The sequence below is a fragment of the Podarcis bocagei genome (assembly GCF_964188305.1).
Source record: "Podarcis bocagei genome assembly, chromosome: 11".
NCBI classification, from domain to species: Eukaryota; Metazoa; Chordata; class Lepidosauria; order Squamata; family Lacertidae; genus Podarcis; species Podarcis bocagei.
Genome location: NC_138136.1, coordinates 36,883,792 through 36,905,003, shown reverse-complemented (window position 1 = coordinate 36,905,003; position 21,212 = coordinate 36,883,792). Strand labels below are relative to the sequence as shown.

At 40.1% G+C, this 21,212-nt stretch overlaps 1 long non-coding RNA gene across 5 annotated transcripts in view; it reads right to left on the bottom strand.

The window, feature by feature from the left end:
• The window catches only part of LOC308597383, a 159,734-nt gene that overhangs the window by 96,225 nt on the left and 42,297 nt on the right, over positions 1-21,212 (bottom strand). Inside the window, exon 3 of one of the 5 annotated variants that reach the window (XR_014012907.1) lies at positions 8,674-8,765. The exons of the other annotated variants lie outside the window; for them this stretch is intronic. This is a non-coding gene — a long non-coding RNA (uncharacterized lncRNA). The remainder of the gene's footprint in view (positions 1-8,673; positions 8,766-21,212) is intronic. 5 annotated transcript variants of the gene reach the window in all.

The following is a 21,212-nucleotide window of genomic DNA, read 5'->3' as shown; positions in this document are numbered from 1 at the left end:
CTGATTAAGTTGATCTCTACTCTTCTTTTCTCCAAAATCCTCTTCTCTAATTGCATTTGTTGCTTGAGTAACAAATGTTCACCAGAACATTCAATGCTAAATTCTCAGTGCTGTTGTTTTTGAAGAGTGGAGAAAGGAAACTACATGGAGTTTTGTATACCAATGGGAGATATTGCATGTAAACCTGAGGAAATTATGCTGGCATTGTTTAAGAAGCTCAGATAGCTACATTTAGAACAGTGCACAGTTTCAGTCACCTTATTACAAAAGGATGTTCCAGGAATGGAGAATGTACAGCAGGCGGTAACAAGATGCATACAGGGATTTGAGGCTCTTAGTTATTCAGCAAGTTATCCTTCAGCAAACGAGAGATTAAGAGGGAACCTCATTAAAGTATAGAAAATTCCAAGGGGAATAGTGAGGATAATTGTTTCAAGGCAATTTGAGATAGTGTCAAATACAAGAACAAGGGGGCACCAACTTCTGATAAAGAACTTCAAGCAGACAGTTTTTACATAGACAGTAAATTATGTACTGCAATGAATAAATGATCAAAAGCTTCTAAAATAAATAGCTACAGACCTTTTAGAAATCAGTCAATATGAGTCCTGTATTTCAAAATGTATGCTTCTAAGATCCAAGTTTTTATTATGTTTGTTTCATCCTTTACAGCTACCTAACCAGCTACCTTGCATATTTATATGGATATCCCCATTCTAATCTCAAAAACAAAGACTATCAGTGCAATGGGAAAGGTATTTTTTAAAAGTGGCAAAAATGAAGATCAGGAGGTTGGAGCACTTTCCATGTTAAAAAAGCCTATAGTGTTTGGTGCCTTTTAATTTTAGAAGGATATGGTTAACAGTACAATCCTATGCATGCCTACACAGAAGTAGATGCAAGTGAACTCAGTGGGGTCCCAGGCAAGTAAGCACGTACAGCTTACTGTTGTAATCCTTATCCTACACCAGGGGTCAGCAAACTTTTTCAGCAGGGGGTGGGTCCACTGTCCCTCAGACCTTGTGAGGGGCTGGACTATATTTTGAAGAAAAAAATGAACGAATTCCTATGCCCCACAAATAACCCAGAGACGCATTTCAAATAAAAGCACACATTCTACTCATGTAAAAACACCAAGCAGACCCCACAAATAATCCAGAGATGCATTTTAAATAAAAAGACACATTCTACTCATGTAAAAACACGCTGATTCCCGGACTGTCCGTGGGCCGGATTTAGAAGGTGATTGGACCGGGTCAGGCCCCAGGACCTTAGTTTGCCTACCCATGTCCTATAGCCTACATTTTACAGGTGAAATTCGAAAAAATAGAATATCGTGGAAAAATTCATTTATTTCAGTAATACAACTTAAAAGGTGAAACTAATATACAAGATAGATTCATGACATGCAAAGTGAGATATGTCAAGCCTTTATTTGTTATAATTGTGATGATTAGGGCATACAGCTGATGAAAACCCCAAATTAACAATCTCAGAAAATTAGAATATTAAATGAAATCAGCAAAACAAGGATTGCAAATAGAGCACTATTGGACCTCTGAGAGGCAGAAGCATGCATATGTACTCAGTACTTGGTTTGGGCCCCTTTTGCATCAATTACTGCCTCAATGCGGCGTGGCATGGATGCTATCAGCCTGTGGCACTGCCGAGGTGTTATGGAAGACCAGGATGCTTCAATAGCAGCCTTCAGCTCTTCTGCATTACTCAGTCTCATGTCTCTCATCTTTCTCTTGGCAATGCCCCATAGATTCTCTATGGGGTTCAGGTCAGGCGAGTTGCTGGCCAATCAGGAACAGTAATCCCATGGGCATTGAACCAGGTTTTGGTACTTTTGGCAGTGTGGGCAGGTGCCAAGTCCTGCTGGAAAATGAAATCAGCATCCCCATAAAGCTCGTCTGCGGAAGGAAGCATGAAGTGCTCCAAAATCTCCTGGTAGACGGCTGCGTTGACCCTGGACTTAATGAAGAACAGTGGACCAACACCAGCTGATGACATGGCTCCCCAAATCATCACAGACTGTGGAAACTTCACACTGGACTTCAAGCATCTGGCATTCTGTACCTCCCCAATCTTCCTCCAGACTCTGGGTCCTTGGTTTCCAAATGAGATGCAATAGTTGCTCTCATCAGAAAAGAGGACTTGGGATCACTGAGCAACAGACAAGTTCTTTTTTCCCTTTAGCCCAGGTAAGATGCTTCTGAAGTTGTTTCTTGTTCAGGAGTGGCTTGACAAGAGGAATACGACAGTTGAAGCCCATCTCCAGGATCCGTCTATTTGTGGTGGCTCTTGATGCACTAACTCCAGCCTCAGTCCACTCCTTGTGAAAGTCCCCAACATGTTTGAATGGTCCTTTCTTGACAATCCTCTCCAGGCTGCGGTCATCCCTGCTGCTTCTGCACCTTTTTCCTCCACACTTTCCCCTTCCGCATAACTTTCCATTAATGTGCTTCGATACAGCACTTTGGGAACATCCAACTTCTGCCATTACAGTGGTACCTCGCAAGACGAATGCCTCGCAAGACAAAAAACAAAAAGGGTTTTTTGTTTTTTGAGCTGCTTCGCAAGACGATTTTCCCTATGGGCTTGCTTCGCAAGACGGAAACGTCTTGCAAGTTTGATTCCTTTTTCTTAACACCGTTAATACAGTTGCGACTTGACTTCGAGGAGTGTGGTAGCCTTTTTTGAGGTTTTTAAAGACTTTGGTGATTTTTGAAGCTTTTCCAAAACTTTCCCGACATCGTGCTTCGCAAGACGAAAAAAATCACAAGACGACAAAACTCGCGGAACGAATTAATTTCGTCTTGCGAGGCACCACTGTACCTTTTGAGGCTTTCTCTCCTTATGGAGGGTCTCAATGATGGCTTTCTGTACAACTGTCAGGTCAGCAGCCTTCCCCATGATTGTGCTTCCTACTGAACCAGACTGAAAGACCATTTAAAGGCTCAGGAACCCATTGCAGGTGTTATGGATTGAATAGCTATTGCACCTTTTCACAATATTATAATTTTCTGAGATTGTTAATTTGGGGTTTTCGTCAGCTGTACACCATAATCATCACAATTATAACAAATAAAGGCTTGACATATCTCGCTTTGCATGTCATGAGTCTATCTCATATATTAGTTTCACCTTTTAAGTTGAATTACTGAAATAAATGAACTTTTCCACGATATTAAAATTTTTTGAGTTTCACCTGTATTTGTATACTACTTTTCTCCTCAGGAGGAACTCAAAGCAGCAACAAACCAACAAAACAGTACAAAACATTATCTGACAATTCAGTGAATAAGCAATATCCATAAAATATATTAATAAGCAAAAGGGTAATAGAACACACACATATTTTAGCTACAAAATATACATTTACACACTCACTCCAGCAGCCAATATACAGTGTAATGTTCAAGATGAAAAATCCACTATAGAGTCAGAAAAAAGTCATGAAAAAGTAGTCACCACCAATTAATTTGGCAATTGCACAGAATAAAAATGGCCACCATACTCCAAACCCCATATCATTCCTGCTCCACCCTCTCACTACACTTTGGTGCAAAAAAGGAGATGCTAGTCACATTGCTCTGCTGGTAGTTGTGGCTTCACAGCCCAGCCTGTAGCATTTACCACCATGGCTATGTTTTACCTTCACTGTCAGAGGCAACATGCATCTGAATGCCAGTTGCTGGGAATCACAAGTGGGGAGAGTGCTATTGCATTCAGGTCCTACTTCCCCGCTTCCCAATGGCCACTGTGAGAACAGGCTGCAGGACTAGATGGACCACAGGCCTGATCCAGCAGGCTTTTCCTTAGTTTTTGTGTACCTGGAAGTAAGCCCCGTACGGCTCAGTGGCTCTTTCTTCTGAGCAGGCTTACAGAGAATTGTGTTAATAAATGAATAAATAATAGAAATCTATAAAATAAAAAACAGTATGGAGAGAGTGCAAAGAGAATCTCTCTCTCTCTCTCTCTCTCTCTCTCTCTCTCTCTCACACACACACACACACACACACACACACACACACTGTCATTTAAGAGTCATTCAATAGAGTTAATCAGAAGTAGCTTTAGAACAGAGGAAACATGAAAGGATAAAGCACAAGCATAATTTCTTTAGAGCCTGATACAAACCTGTAGCATGGATCCCCTCTCACATTCATGCCAGAAACTCATCCCATACATACATAATACATTCTGTTGGTGCAAATATATATAGAATCATAGAATAATAGAATTGTACAGTTGAAAGGGATCAAAAGAGTCATCTAGTCCAACCACCTGCAATGCAGGAATATTCTGCCCAACGTGGGGCTCAAACCCTGACTGAGATTAAGAGTCTCATGCTCTTCCAAATGAGCTACCCACACTGGCCAATCAGATGATTCTGCTATAGGTTTCTCTGCCATGGGCAGTCTATGATGTGTCTCACTCTGATAAATCATTATTTGCTAAGTATAATAAATATCCCTCACTACCCATTTTAACCTCAGACCTTTTACCTAGGAATTTTAAAGACAGTGTTGCTACATATGCAGGTTTTAAATGTAGACAAACCTTGATGGCTCTTAATTTTCACCTTTTAAACGGAGCTCTCAGTTCTGATTACCCTGCCGAATTTACTTTCTGGTCAGGCTCCCGAGCCTCTACTATAGACTTTATTTGGACATCAGTAGACCTAATTCCCAAAATTTCCAACTTTAGGGTGGTAACGAGGCTGGAAAGTGACCATTTTCCATTAGAACTTTCTCTGACCCTGGATGGAGAATTGGCTACCTATTCCTGTGTGCCTATTACAAATAACCAGCTCCAGATGAGGCCCACTGCCTTAAAATGGACCGACAATATGGCTCAACGGATAAATGAACTCCTTTGGTCTGACCAACTGCAAGAGACAAGGGACTCCCTTATCCAGGCAGTTGAGCCACTGCCAATATATGACAATTTAGTAGAACTGCTAAAACCTTCGTTGGCTAAGACCCTGGTAATGAATAATAACCATTTCTCTCATAAAAAGTGGTTTGATGAGGAATGTAGGCACTTCAAGAACAACCTATATAATGAATTCTTGGCATATAGGGCATCAAATGACTCCGCACCTAGCAGTCACCTTATGAACCTCAAGAGAAGGTATAAAGCACTATTAAAGGAAAAGAAGCTTGCGGCAGAAAGAAATGATTGGAAGAACCTTCTAAAAGCTGCAGAAAATAGAAATCCCTCCTCCTTTTGGCACCAAATTTCCAGATACCTGGGTAGACCGTTGTCAAGGATAGAACCCCAAATTTCAGCTGACACCTGGGAAAGCTTCTTCTCCGTTTTATATGCAGCTCATGCACCCAGCGGAGGAAAGTTAGATTTGGCCCCCTTGCCAGAGTGGGATCCTGTTACCTGCTCTGAAGTGGAAACACTTATAGGCCAATTTGAGGCGGGCAAGGCACCCGGAGACGATCTTATTTCCATAGATGTTATTAAAGCCAATAAGGATTGGTGGTGTCCACCCCTAGCAGCTCTTTTTACTTATATAAACAAAACAGCACAATTTCCTCCAAGCTGGAACTCTGCACTGATTGTGTTAATTCACAAGAAAGGGCCGCGCACAGACCCGGCCAATTTTAGACCAATTAGCCTGCTAAATGTTATTGGGAAGATCTATTCAAGATTTCTACTTAACAAATTAACGACCTGGATGGAAAGCAACAATATCATCGCAGAGGAGCAGGCGGGTTTCCGCCCCGGAAGATCAACAACAGACCAAATCTTAATCCTAAATCACTTGGCCACCAAGTACGCTGGCAATGGCCTAAAAGCCCTCCACGTCGCCTTTATAGACTTTAAGCAGGCCTTTGATCTAATTCCCAGGAACCAGCTATGGACAAAATTGGCAGCGACATCTATCGACCGCCGCCTTCTTTTGCTGATTATTAATTTGCATACAAATACCCTCTTGAGGATTAGGATAGATAGTAAGGGGCTAGTCTCCAATCCGGTTGCCACCACTAGGGGGGTAAGACAGGGCTGTTTGCTTGCCCCTGCTCTGTTTAACTTCTATATTAATTCGCTAGTGGTGCATATGGCAAATGCTGATTTCCATCCACCAAAACTGGCAGGACGAGCCTTAAATGTCCTACTGTATGCAGACGATGCCGCCCTATTAGCTACCTCCCCCATCGGATTAAGGAGGATGCTTCGAGCTCTTCATGAATATGAGACCCAACACGAGCTCCAATTAAATTATGCCAAGACCAAAATAATGGTCTTTGCTGCTCGACCGAAACCTAATTTATGGTCAATTAATGGTATTCCTTTAGAGCAGGTCAGTTGCTTCAAATACCTGGGTCAGGTTGTAAGATCAAATAGGTCCTTCCTGGCGCACAGAGAATACATAGCCTCGAACGCATCCAAAGCAGCCCTGGTGATTAGAACCCTGTACTCCAAGAAACAGGCACAAACTGTCAATGTTGCCTTACGTCTCTTTAAAATGAAAGTCCTCCCTCTTCTGCTGGTGGGCATTGCCTTGGGCTCACGTAGGGATTTTGAAAAATTGGAATCTATCCAAACCCAATTCCTCAGGGCCATACTCAGGATCCCCCCCTCCGTGGCAGGCGCGATCATGAGATTGGAAACCGGTTGCCAAGCCTTTAGGTATGTGGCCCTGAAAGCGAAGCTATGGCTATGGCTCAAGCTCTGTTTCAGACCGGTGGGTTTGGCCCCCTTGATTCTGAGGGATAACTTTAAATCTCCATGGGAAGGGGAGATAGTGGAGGAAGTGCAGAAGTGTGGGTTGTCCTCCCTTTATATAGAGTCCATGACGTATAGCCACGCAAAGGCGGTGATCGCGCAAAGATTAAGGGATATTGCCAGACAGGAGGACATAGCCCGTGTGAAACCTGGGTTGTTTCTGGGGGAGCAGTTGTATCGGGCTGCCCCAGCTCGCTACCTGGCGGATATCCACTACGTGGAATACCGCAGACTATTTACTGCGGCTAGGCTGAATGTTCTTGACTCGGCGGTCCTGAAGGGAAGATATGGAGGAGTTCCATATGACCAGAGATTATGCCACTGTGCATTGGGTGAGGTAGAATCCACAGAGCACATTTTATTGAGCTGTCCCTTCTACAACAATTTAAGACAGTATCTTATAACTCCATACTTACCCCAGCTCAGTTCCCGACAAAGAGGAATCCAGACAGCATATCTGCTAAATAAGTCTTCTGGGAAAACAACCTTGTCAGTGGCTAAATTTCTTTTCCTGGCACTCAAGCGTCGGAAACGTATAACTGAATGCTTTGATGTGGGTTATCTGTGAGAGGTCTATTTCTGTGGCCCTACCTTACCTATGTATCTCCTATGATGTTATAGTTTATAATTATTGTGTAATGTTTTAATTCTGACTATCGGTCGAATAAAGAAATTGAATTAAATTGATGTGGAACAAAGTTGGGGAGCTGTATAGCATGACATCATGAGGACAAGAAAGGATAATCTGCAAAACATGATGGGCAGGGCTATGCTATTTTTGGTTATGAGCTCATGCTTCACAAAACATATAGTTCCACCATTCCAGTATGGGTTTGCATGTGAACGGTGAATGGCACTTTTTAAATCTAGGGAGGTACATTCTCTGCAAACATTACACAACTTTTCCATAGTTTGCCAAAAATACTTTTGTCCTAAAACGTTCTTGTCTGTCCTCTGTATGACTTTGCTCCCAAGAAACATTATTACTTATCGTTGTTTTTAAAATCACTATAACTATGTTTTGAAATTCCTCTTTTAAAATAATTTATTATAGCCCCTTAAATACATTAGAAAATCCATCCAACTGTTTATGGTAGATTTAGTAGCTTTCTATAAAAAGAAATTCCTATATATAAAGGAAAATTCTTGGTTGCAAAGATCCAGGTTTGGGGCAAGTACTCTTTGGTGAGAGAACCCCTGCCTGCAGAGATTTAAAATCACAAAATATGCAGCAAAGCATAGAAATATAAGTCATAAAACCTTTAAAATATGCCTTCCAAGGAAGTTCCAAAATTGCCCCCTTTAAAAGTAATTTACAAAGGTTCCCTTTCACCCCAGCATAATCCACGTTTGGCAAGTTAAAAAATTGCTCAATTACTAATTCTTCAAAAGTCTGGCTCATATGCTTTCCCATACATCAGTCAGAAAAGTTGCACAAGTATTAAAAAACTTAGCTTAGTTACAAAGTGGTAAACGTTCCTAGATTATTCATATAGGAACTCAAGGATGGCAGGTGAGAACCACGTGATTGAGAAGGCGCAACCAGCTCAAACTTCTTCATGCACTGAGCTTCTCAGTTAGACTCCATACAACAATAGACATAATTACCTATTTCCTCCCAAGGTGAGGGCAAGTGACCCTGCTAAGCCTGGCAGGACAGCTACTTTATGGTATTAACCCATTCATGCATTGATTTGACTTAAGCATGTTGGTGATATGTCTTACGGGACATGCTCGTTGTGTTTTTGTATATTCTGTTGGAAGCTGGCCAGAGTGGCTGGGGCAACCCAGTCAGATTGACGGGTTCAAAAAATAAGTTATTGGTTGTTGTTGTTTCTATTTTAATACTAAAATTACATTTTCTGCATTTCCTAAATTACACATTGGAGCTATTGTACCATGCTCTCAAATACTCACACATACCTTTTCTTTCTTTGTGTTATTTTTAACATAACATCTAGAGTCTTCTTCAGACTAGAAGTTTATCCATCAAAAATTGTTATGTGAGCCTGAGTCTGTGGAAAAAACATAAATCAGAAAGTGTAACACTATTCTCTTCTACTTGTAGTGGTGTCAATTATGATACTATGTGAATGCCTTTTGATACCATTAGATTGGAGTTGCATGACACATCTGGCAGTTTTTTTTCCTTATCAATTACGACAGATACACTAGCTATATTGAAATCATTTTCATCTTGTTTTTGTTAATCTACTTCTTAGTTAGTGCACTGCCTGAACCAGATTGCAGAACGTTGTCTGTTTGAAGAACTGAAAGACTGATAGGTGTCTTTTAACTTCTTTTAAAGTTCCTTTTGTTTGAATTTCTGGCATGAGATTTATGCTTTAGAGGCAGACACTGGAGAATGGGGTGTGTATGTGAACGAGGCAGATATTTTGAGACTGTAAATCCTACAAGTATCATGGGCTTCAATATCCCTTGGTATCAATGTCCCTGGTTATGACAGTGCTTTGTCTCTCCCTCATGCCTAGTTATATAGTAGAGCTGTTGCTTTCAGGTCCTGCTTCTAGGTTTACTGGAGACATTCATTTGAACACTGCAGGAAGCAGGATGCTGGACTTAGACGGACCCTCGGTAAGATTCAGCACACCTTTTTTTTTTTTTTTGACAGCTTGCCTAAATTCGTGGTGAGTTGTGCATACAGCACAACTGTGAGCATGGCATTATGCTTCAACACTGGAAGGAGAATTTACCTTCCATACAACAATAGATTAACGCTTTGCTGTCCTTGTCCTTATTTGAAGTGGCAATGTATTGACAAAAGTGCAAAGAAGATAAATACAATAACATCTGGTCAGCTTCGGGAGATTTATATATCATAGCTGCAGTTCAATGTATTTGTATTTCCAATTTAGATAGTCAAAATACATTAACCCATGTCCCTTTCCCTAGTTTATCTCTTCCTTTTTAATTTTTGCTTGAATGTTACTCTGTTTGCATTGTTTAAAAAGTTGCAGTAGAAAGCTAAAGCTTTTTTAAAAAACAGTGAGCATGGCCAGTATCCCACCAAATGGCAAACAACATTTTCCCCTTAGACTGCCCCTCTCCACTCACTAAAAACCAGGCTACATAGACAACAGCCACTTGCAAGTCAAGACTATGGAAACAGGCAGTGCTGGGATAATGTGCATACTTCCAAAACTAAAGCTACTGGGATGTGAGAGTCAGTGACTAGCCTTGTAGATGTAGGAATCCCAAGTTCAAATCTCTGTGGTGGGCTTGTCACTGTCATCAGTCTACATTGGGCTGCCTCTTGCATCAAGTAGCCACTTACATCTGAGCTGCTCATGAATTGGTCAGTGTTATTGTTTATTAAGCCCAACTTATTATGCATGCATACAATACATATAAAAGATTCATGCTCGTGTAGTACTGGATTTTTGCAGCAGCATAATTTTACAGGTATTAATACAATAGTATTTGTATACAGCTGTGTGAATTGCTGAATGAATCTGTTTATGTGCTGGTTACTTTAGGAAACCTGGAGTGCATATGGTTATAATATAATAATGATGCATGTAAGTAAAAAAGCTGAACCAGTAAAAGAAAAATGCTTTTTGTTGAGATCAAGGACGGAGATGGGGAATTAGAGGGGAAAATATCTGTGTGGTTAAGCTCAAGATTTTCTGAAAGTTCCATCCCTAGTTAGATAGTTTCCACTGCTGCTGGCATAGCATTCCTATAAAGGAACAGGATTTGACCATAAAAGTGAAATATAAATGGTAACAAAAATTTAGATACTACAGATATGGATGTGCTATTATTGTTGTTTTCAAGTGATAAAATTATAATAATAGAAAATAATGACTACATGGCACACATAAAGTGCATAAGGTTGTTCATTTTTGCTCACACAGAAAACCTTCCCAGAGTAACTTGGCAATTGAGGTTGCTGAATACAGCTTTCAAAAAACTCTTCCAGTTTTATGTGTGGAATTGTTACTTAAGATGTAAATTCTCAGTACTGACGGCCTTTTTATGTACAGCTTACTTGGAAACAATATTTTAAAATAATCTCTTTTAAATATTAGAATAATCTTCTTTTGAAAATAAGGCATTTCCTTCCTTCCTTCCATCCCTCTTTCATACTTTTCCAGCTCATCAAAACTAAGAGAAGATTTAATAGATGCAACATATTTTCTGATGATCTTTAAGATGCCAAAACCACTGAATGGATGTCAGATTGCCATCAATGTGACTACTGAACAACCATCACAGTGCTGAGACGGAACTTCTGATTATAAAGTAATGTGAACACATTTCACTTGTCTATATATTTCCATAGCCATCACTTATACACAGCTTATCAGGAGTAGCATGGGGTGTGTGGAGAGATGGGTAATGTTCCACTTTAAAAGAAAAATATGGGTGAAAACATATTGTGCAATTTCCCCCCACTTTCTGTAAGTGAGTTTTATTAAGAGTTTGAGCAAGCTCTAGTTTACAATATATTCAGAACCATATGTATGCATTAATTAAAGGAATGTAGAGGAGGAGAAGGAGACCTGAGAAAATAACAAAGCAGCAGTGAATGCGTGCAATGATTTTTCATTCTGTTTCGCTTCAGCTCTGCCCCTGCAACAGAGGATCTAATCAATCTGCCGGCTATTAAGTTTGTTAATTGATAATGCATACTAATTAGGCTGTGCGCAGTTACTTAAGAGACTTTGCTAAGGTGATTGTAGGCACAAGTCCAAATGGAGTTTAAAGTATTCTGTGTGAGGTTAAAACCCATCAACCAGAATAGATGGATTTTATATTATAACAGAAGGCACAACATACTCCTAAACGCTTAATGTATTTCACAGCTATCTATTGTTACATACCTTATGTCAATCAAACAATTACATATTAGGCCAACCACTACAAGCTGGAACGAAATCATGTAAGTAAAGCATATATATGAAAGATGTGGGGTGTGTGGTGGGCGGATTCAAGCAAAGGGGGAATAATTGATTTTCCTCATTTATTTTGGGAAAAATAGTATCTTTCTCTACTGCAGGGTGGAAACAGCCCCTTGTGAGAAAGCCGGCTACTTCTGTTTTATGAATACTTAAACAATGCCACATAAAACTGCCATGCTTTTCTGCCTTTGTTCAACAGGGCAATAAACTAGAAGCTGTAAACTACAAAAACTATACAAACTAATAAACTCAAATTCAAATAGTTTGTATATTAATGCACTTTAATCACATCTGCCAGCTCTTGTACTTTGCGTGGGAGGCACCAATTTTAAGGCTGTTCTCCCTTCCAGCTGGTACTTAAATCTGAGCTCTAGACTTTAATCTTTGATGCATTCTAATCCTCAATTTAGTTAATCTGATATTTTCTGAACGACGCTACCAGCAATTAAGGCAAGATCTGTAAGCTGAGCTTGCTGAATTAAAGCAAAATACCATTGCTTCACTTTCATTAAGCTGCTAGATTTTATACCATCAGTTTTTGTTTCATTGTGATTTCGCATTTGTGTGTTTTATTCATTGTTGTAAATACCTTTAAAATTTGTAAGCTGCTTTGTGTATCCTTGATTCATTTTTAAAGTGGGATATAAATAATTGTAATATAATAAATAAGTCCTCTGGCAAGTCGTACTGCAGAAATAACATCCACAAATGATGAAACTCACCAAGAAAGAAAGGAAGCTTCTTCAACATGAGACTTATTTGGAGCAATCAGGATTATTTACTACTGAACAATGCGCTCTGCAGCTAAATGGGGCATGCAGATTATGTACAGTTCCAAGAATCTACCAATTTCAGGTTGACTACTACCCTGGCATTAACAAGGGTGATCTGGATTACTTTTTCCTTTTTTGTGGGTTAGAAACAGCACTCTTTTTCTTTTTCCACATGCAAGTCTACACAACTTGCAATCACACAATTCCTCTCCTCCTTTACGCGCAACTGTAAGACCTATTTTTCAGCACATACTTTCTCCAACAATTTGAGCCTCACCTTACCACCACCTCCTCTGCCACCTGAATCCCCCTGCCCCATCCACAACACTCATTTGTCAATTTTGTCATGATTGTCAGGTTCATTAAACACAGACACCCATGAATGAGAAAGGAATAACAACTTCATTGCAAAGTATGTGTCCCATCATTATAATTGGGTTGACTGCTTCCAGTTTTAGGCCATCAGGTGAACAGGAAAAAGTGGTTTTCATTTCACCATCTGGTAACTACTTCTTCTCAGAGAGTTTCAGTAGCCAATAACACAACCGACTTTGAACTAAACACTATCCACAAAATTCCATGCAGCCCCCCCCCCCTAGAATGTATTTAAATAAACAGATTTAAATATAATTTTTTCACCCTTCTTTAAAGAACTTAAGAAATTGCAGTGTGGCTTAGTACTGAGTATATTACATTTGTTTCATCTGGTGAAGAGAAGCTGTGCCCAAAATACATGCATGAAACATACAAAATACTCTTACATAGAGCTCTCACATCAAACAAACTGATTAGGTCCATTCTGCTTAAAATAAGGAATACTACAACAGCAGGTACTTCCAGACTACTCACTGGAGCCAATTTAAATAACTTATAATTTTTCTGCTCAAAGCTCAAACTAACCTGGCCAATTTCTGTGGGATATTTCCAGCCTCATATAACCAACACGTTTAACTCTAATTAATGCATGAAGGGATTAAGACCATAGAGTAAACTGTCCTGCCAGACTTAGTTAGGTCTCACACCCTCACCTTTTGATTTCAACTAGCTACGTAATTTAAATTGTACAAGTTAAATGCACGTAAGATGCGACCAGACTACATTAATATCATACCTGTTTCAAAAACAGAACTGAACTGAAGATAGCTTACAAAGCAAATTTAAAGCCATTGAAATACAGCAAAAGCAGCATTTAACTACTAAAATAATAACGAGGAAGAGAAACAGCTGACGAAAATATTTAACAATAAACAAGAAAGCAAACTCACCCCCATTTTATCCTCACAGCAATCCTGTGAGGTAGTCTGAGAGATGGTGAGTGTTCTAAGGCACCCAATGAGTAAGAATCATAAAAAACATATCATCAAAGATTTTTCATGAAGTTATCAGTTACGCTTAAAACATCTGGGCAACTTAAAGTGAAGTAGATTTGCCAGAATACCATGTGATACGACCAAAATGGTATGAAACAAAGGATAGGACAAGATTCTTCTCAAACAAGTTCTCATATATTAGCCTGCTATACTTTCTGGACGCCTTGTAAAATGGTCTAAGTACTGAAACATTGCCTTTGGTTTTATCACTGGGAGTTTTCAGGTTACGGCTTTTTGTGGAACAGAACATTTTCTGAGTAGCTGCTGCTCAATCCATGCAATTTCACCTTTCTATTCAGCAGATAGTAAGTCAATTCATAGAATCACAGAATCTTAGAGTTGGAAGGGACCCAACGGTAACCTAGTCCAACCCCCTGCAATGCAGGAATCTCAACTAAAACATCCATGGCCTTCCAACATCTGCTTTAAAACCTCCAAGGAAGGAGAGTCCACCACCTTTCAAGGTAGTCTGTTCCACTGCCAAACAGCTCTTACTGTCAGAAAGTTTTTTCTGAATGTTTAGTCAGAATCTCCTTTCTTGTAACTTGAAGCCACTGGTTTGAGTCCTACCCTCTAGAGCAGGAGAAAACAAGTATATTCCCTCTTCTATGTGACAGTCCGTAAGCTATTTGAAGATGGCTATTGTATCTCCTCTGTCTCCTCTTTTCCAGGCTAAACATACCCAGCTCCTTCAAGCGTTCCTCATCGGGCTTAGTTTCCAGACACTTAATCACATTGGTTGCCCTCCTCTGCATACGTTCCAGCTTGTAACTGCATTTGTGAAAACACTTGAACTTAAACACAAAACCGTTTGGATAGATCAAGCTTTAAATAGTAGACAAATGCCTTCACATCTTTCTGAATTCTACTATTGTCAAGATCTTTCAATTTGTGTACCTGCAACCTCCACATACTGTTTTGTGGTTATCCTTTGCTGTATCAAGATCGACCAAAGGATTTTTGGTTTTTAATATTTGCTTCAAGCTTGTTTGGTAGCTTCACCACTCACTACTACGCCTACTTTTACTGTGACTTGTCTGATATCTTCAGATACCCAACTCTACCTCTCTTTTAAATCGGAATCAGTGAAGGCAGTGAATGTCCTGTGTGAGTGTCTGGAGATCACTGGGGGATGGATTGAGGTTGAATCCTGACAAGACAGAAGTACTGTTTCGGGGGGACAGGGGGTGGGCGGGGATGGAGGATTCCCTGGTCCTGAATGGGTTAACTGTGCCCCTGAAGGACCAGGTATGCAGCCTAGGAGTCACACAGCTGTCCATGGAGGCACAGGTCAGTTCTGTGTCTAAGGCAGCTGTCTACAAGCTCCATCTGGTACACCAGCTGAGATGCTACCTGTCCACTGTCCCGCCAAAGTGGTACATGCTTTGGTTATCTCCTGCTTGGACTACTACAACACGCTCTATGTGAGGCTCCCTTTGAAGGTGACTCAGAAACTACAACTAATCCAGAATGCGGCAGCTGACTAGTGACTGGGAATGGCCACCAGGACCATATAACACTGGTCCTAAAGGATCTTCACTGGCTCCCAATATGTTTCCAATCACAATTCAAAGTGTTGGTGCTGACCTTTAAAGCTCTAAATGGCCTCAACCCAGTATACCTGAAGGAGCATCACCACCCCATCATTCAAGCTGGACAATGAGGTCCTCCTCTGAGGGTGTTCTGCTGGTTCCCTCAGTGTGAGAAGCGAAGTTATAGTGAACCCTCCCTGAGGAATGCCCTTCCTTCAGATGTTATGGGGATAAAAAACTACATAACTTTTAGAAGACATCTGAAGGCAGCTCTGTATCGGGAAGTTTTTAACGTTTGATGCTTTATTCTACAGAGTATAAACAATAAAATTATTATTTATTATTTTTATTTTTATTACCATGAAGTGAAGAACTGAAAGATTCAAAACATAGTTGGACGCATATGAAGCTGTGACTAAATAATTTTGTTAAAAGAGAACTAAAAAGCAAGAGTTTATTCTCTTAACTGATTCTCTGAATTAGGTAAAGAGTAACAAGAGTGTGCTTGCTTAATTTTATTTTTTATCACCTCAGAATAACTGCACACTCTCATGTACACTCGCTCATGCTGTAGTTTTAAGGATTATAATAAAAAAACCACTTCCCTTATATTCAGTGAGCAAACATTTGACTCATTATAGGTATCACAAAGTCCAACATCTCCAAAACTTCCTCCATGTTCACCTAACCATGACATGCTGGTGTAAATCATCTTGAGGGCTCAGGTGCCATGGGACTCATTTTTTTGTGTATGCTTAACATGGTCAGGCTACCACTATGGAATTATATTAAAATATGTACCAGTTCACTTCTCAGTGCTCATGCTATCTTGGAAAATGTATTTATCTTTTGATAGCTCTGAGAATTACAATTACATCACTGTGTTTCTCTAAGTGTTAAATGTATTTGTCACCATACTTATAGACATTAATTCTTCTGTCCATTCATCTGCCTGTCCTTATTTTGTGGGAAATTAAAGCAAACTTCCTCTGAGACATTCAAAAATTATCTGTAAGCCCGTCATGTATGCTATTTTTTCACATAACTTTGTGTATGCTGTTTCTTCGCAATGTGCCAAATATGGTATCTTTCCATGAAAACACATGCAGTCCCCATCATTATTATTTTTAAAACTTAATGTAAATATTCAGGCATTGATTCATTTACTTTGAATCAAGCATGGCTGCAAGGAACATGTTTGTGCTGTGTGTAGAAGTAATATTTTGCTCCAAAAATATTTTCATAGAATCACTTCTATTCAACAGCTTCATCATTAGGAACATGGGAAGCTGACGTGCCATTTCAAAGGAGTACATAGAGGCAGTGGTTCTCCAGGGTTTCAGGAAGGAGTCTTTCCCAGATTTACCTAGGACTTTTTAAATGTTAAACACATGCTCTACCACTGAGCTACACCCCTTCATTGTTGTTGTAGTAAACACTTGTACAATTTTTATAGATTTCCACTACATTTTGTTTTTGAGTTTGTTCAGCCATTATTTCCTTTTGATTAATGCACAGCACTTAATAGAATTCTAAGCAGGAACAGTCGTTGTACAAATAGCAGTAGATAGGGTTTATAAATAAGTATCAAAAGCAAAATCTGAAAACCAGAATTCCAAACACACAATATACACACTTTATACCATCTATTCTGAATTTCTAACTGATGCATGTAGTTATTTTACTGCAGTTGTGACACTTTCCTAGTCACAGAGGCTTTTTCATTCCACATTAGAGAAACAGTGAAAGTTATAGCTGTAAGGTCTAAAACATGCAGGATACCTTTAAATGCATCCTGACAAGAGAACTGCAAATAAATATTGCCAAGTATTTTTATTCAAAGGCCAATGGCTACATTTTTTTAAGAAAAGCAAATTCCCTAAAAGTGAAATAAATCAAAACAATAATGGGTCTCATTCAATGCATTTTCAGATTAGGGTCACTCTCATTGCGCCTAAATTTGTAGAGCCAACTAGGAGAAACTAGGATCTCAACAAATCCATGCCCCCCTCTCTCTAGTGTCTACCCCAGTCTAGTCTGTATAGCTTCTCCACAGCTCTGTACAATCCTGTGAACTTCAGAACTCAGCCAGGATTTGTACCTTGGTTTCTCACATTCAAGTAGATTCTCTAGTCCAGTGCTCATCAAACCATTTTTTTAATGAACCACTTGAAACTGTTAGTCTCAGCAGACCACTATTCTTTTTTTCCTTCTGCAATTCAAAGCACTACTGTATTTAACTCATAGCTCACAACCTTGCCTATCTAATGCAATGAATATACCCCTTTTTAAGCAAAGTTATGTGAAGTCATTCTCCATTATGAGAGAGAAAAATTAATCAAGTACAGATATTATTAGCAGTTGTACAACCTTTCCACAGATCACCTGAACACAGCTCACAGGTGACTAGTGATCCATGGAACACAGTTCTAGACACTTTACTAGTTTGGGCTTTCAGTGGACACCTTAGCCTCAGGGAACACTTCTCCATGAAAAATATTACTTATCTGAAAAGCAAGACTGGTATTACATCATATGCTGGAAAGGATTCTGTGTACCTGAACTGCCACAGTTTGGCTTAGAATTAAAAACAAGAGAATAATTGGGCGGGGGATGCATTCTGTGTATAATTTAATGCAGAAGACAAATAAAAATTATTAACATTCAGCTTAGTTCTCCAATGTGAACTAAATTATGTGGATTTTAAAATACAAAAATGAAGATAAATGAATTTCTCTCTTGCCAGCCATCACACATAAAATAAATGTTTTCCCCTAATATTATTCTTGCTGTTTAGCATGTTTCAGACAAAAATAAGTTATGGTGCTAAAGACCTTCTGAAAGAGCATATTCAGTGTTTAAATTTTTCACATTTTTAAAATAATACAAAAATATGACATCAGATCCTTTAATATTCATTCTCAGTTTCCATTTGTATATTAGACTGGTTAAAGCAAAGACCAGATCTGTAGCACAAAGGCCTTCTATACAATTAATGCAAAAGATAAACAAGTATTAATGTATAGTAAATTCCTACAGTTGTATCCAAAAGAACATCTATGCTGAAAAAGTGGCAAACAGGGTACTGAGATTTTAGCACTGAGAAACACATGACTCATCCTTTGAGCTGCCTAGTTTGGTAATCTAAGACTTTAGACTTACTGGGTTAATGAAACATTTTAGAATGTGTTGTGTCTTAGTTCACCAACTGCTAAATGTGGGAAGCCAGCCCTGCTGCACTTGCAGACCCTTCTGCTCTCTCTGCTGAGAGGTGCCCTGAATTTCCACCCCAAAATCCCACCCTGGCAGCATGACTTTTGCTTCCAACAACGAAAGTACAAATCACTCCCCAGTCCATGGCTCAATACAGCTGAGGACACAATGGAGGCCCCTCATCACTGGAGTAGTCTCAAGATTATTGTACTGACACAATGCTGTTCTCTCTGTCAAGTACAATGGAGCTAGAGAGCTCCCTTCTACTTGCTGTGACACTGCTTTAACTGCAGCAGTGTAAAGCTAAACATGAACCTTAGAACTGTTTAGTTTACAGTGCAGACATTTTAAATGGGTTAGAATTTCAGATTGACAGCCTGGTATGAATGGCCTCATATAGGAACTATGGGTGTATTTCTTTATCCCCATCCATGCTGTCAAAACTGACTCCATGATGTGAACCCCAACTGCCTCTAGGGGTGTACTGTCCATCACTACAGCTGCAGTGAGCTGGCAGTGATTCCCACAAGTATACTGGTTTCAAAAAGTGTTGCCACAATTGTAGATATATCTGCTTAATAACTGCAACTGAATTCATGATTGTGTCAATTCACATGTTCTCCAGTAACCAATGTCATCATGGGCACATGATCATTAATTAGGTTCAGGCTGCATCACATGGAAGTCACTTTGAACATGTAAGCCAGCCATTAAATAGACTGCTCAAATTTTAGAATAAAAAAAAATTCCTTCCAGTAGCACCTTAAAGACCAACTAAGTTAGTTCTTGGTATGAGCTTTCGTGTGCATGCACACTTCTTCAGATACACATCAAGTGGTGTTAGAGCAGCAGAGAGTGCTGCTGACCAGTTTGAGGCCACTTGAGTGTACCACTTGAGTGTATCTGAAGAAGTGTGCATGCACACGAAAGCTCATACCAAGAACTTAGTTGGTCTTTAAGGTGCTACTGGAAGGAATTTTTTTTTATTTTGACTATGGCAGACCAACACGGCTACCTATCTACTACTCAAATTTTAGAAGATATCCCTCATCATCCCTAGGGAATGGTGAAGGAATGTGAAGCAGCCACCTTCCTAAAGCTAAAGTGTGGTGGGTAGGTGGCTTGTCAATAGGAAAGATGGTGGCTTAATCCCATATCTCTTCACCCCACTAAACAAACACTCTCCTTCACAGGCAGCAATCTTAAAAAGAAAAAACCTTTGTTTTTCACCTAACCACAAAGCCTAGCAAGGCAATGCACCATAGAACACACCTGTGGAACAGCTCTTAAACTTTGATCCATGAGAGTGAGCACTTTGAAAGCTCAAAAGCCTTAGACAAAGAAGACAGAGTTGTCATGGTATGAAGGCACAAAACGGCCATGTGCCTTGTGAGTTGACAATGAGATAGCTAGTCACATTAAGCAGCTCAGATGGGACTTGGCCTCAAACTGGTCAGCAGCACTCTCTGCTGCTCTAACACCACTTGAAAACAAATGAGCAGATGTCTACAAAAATCAACGATAATGCCAAAACATTGGACACTTTCTAAGTAGGCAAACAGTTAGAGGGCCTTCGGCAAGGTGGTTTTTTGTCTCTTTTTTACATTTTGATGTGTTCTGCTGTTACTTCGTTTTACTGATTGTGTTATCTAATCACAGCTCCAGGCCTACAATGAGGCAGAGTGAGGTAGCTGCCTTGGGCAGCAGATGCTGAGATGCAGGGAGTGGCCAGAGCTGTGTCAGGTGGCCCCTACAACAGCCTGCTGCCCTCAACTATAGTGGAAGACAGTGTCCTTCCAGCAGTACTGGAGTAAGATTAAACTACCAGTCCAGTTGGCTTCTGTATGTGCCCGGGGGGTGGGTGCCATCTTGTCAGACAGCAAAATGTCTTAAGGTGGCCCTGCCTAATCATAACAAGCTCATACCCTAATTACACTGGGGGTTGTTGTTGTTGTTTAGTCGTTTAGTCGTGTCCGACTCTTCGTGACCCCATGGACCAGAGCACGCCAGGCACTTCTGTCCTCCACTGCCTCCCGCAGTTTGATCAAACTCATGCTGGTAGCTTCACGAACACCATCCAACCATCTCGTTCTCTGTCGTCCCCTTCTCCTTGTGCCCTCCATCTTTCCCAACATCAGGGTCTTTTCCAGGGAGTCTTCTCTTCTCATGAGGTGGCCAAAGTATTGGAGCCTCAGCTTCACGATCTGTCCTTCCAGTGAGCGCTCAGGGCTGATTTCCTTCAGAATGGAGAGGTTTGATCTTCTTGCAGTCCATGGGACTCTCAAGAGTCTCCTCCAGCACCATAATTCAAAAGCATCAATTCTTCGGCGATCAGCCTTCTTTATGGTCCAGCTCTCACTTCCATACATCACTACTGGGAAAACCATGGCTTTTACTATACGGACCTTTGTTGGCAAGGTGATGTCTCTGCTTTTTAAGATGTTGTCTAGGTTTGCCATCGCCTTTCTCCCAAGGAGCAGGCGTCTTTTAATTTCGTGACTGCTGTCACCATCTGCACTGATCATGGAGCCCAAGAAAGTAAAATCTCTCACTGCCTCCATTTCTTCCCCTTCTATTTGCCAGGAGGTGATGGGCCCAGTGGCCATGATCTTCGTTTTTTTGATGTTGAGCTTCAGACCATATTTTGCG